Below are 296 nucleotides of genomic sequence, written 5' to 3'. Positions count from 1 at the left end.
CTGTCGCTGTCCCCACCGCGGAGCCACCGCCCGCGCCGGGGGCGAGCGTGGCCGTCGCCGGGCCTGCCCCGAGTGCGAAGGAAGAGGGGCCAGTCACTATTAACTCATCTTATTCAATCTAAACGTTTTTTGCAAAGTCATCGCCGGCGCCGCATCTGCGTGGCGGGGGGTGGGGGCGGAGCCACGCCGCGGACTTGCCGCAGGTAAACAGCCCCGCCCCGCGGCGGGAGCGGGCCGCTCGGCCCCAGGCAGGGACCGCAGCCGCGCGCCGCTCTGGGCGGGGGTCCCGCCGCCGC

The sequence above is a fragment of the Propithecus coquereli genome, unplaced genomic scaffold, assembly GCF_000956105.1.
Source record: "Propithecus coquereli isolate 6110/MARCELLA unplaced genomic scaffold, Pcoq_1.0 Scaffold294, whole genome shotgun sequence".
NCBI lineage: Eukaryota > Metazoa > Chordata > Mammalia > Primates > Indriidae > Propithecus > Propithecus coquereli.
This window is presented reverse-complemented; position numbering follows the sequence as displayed.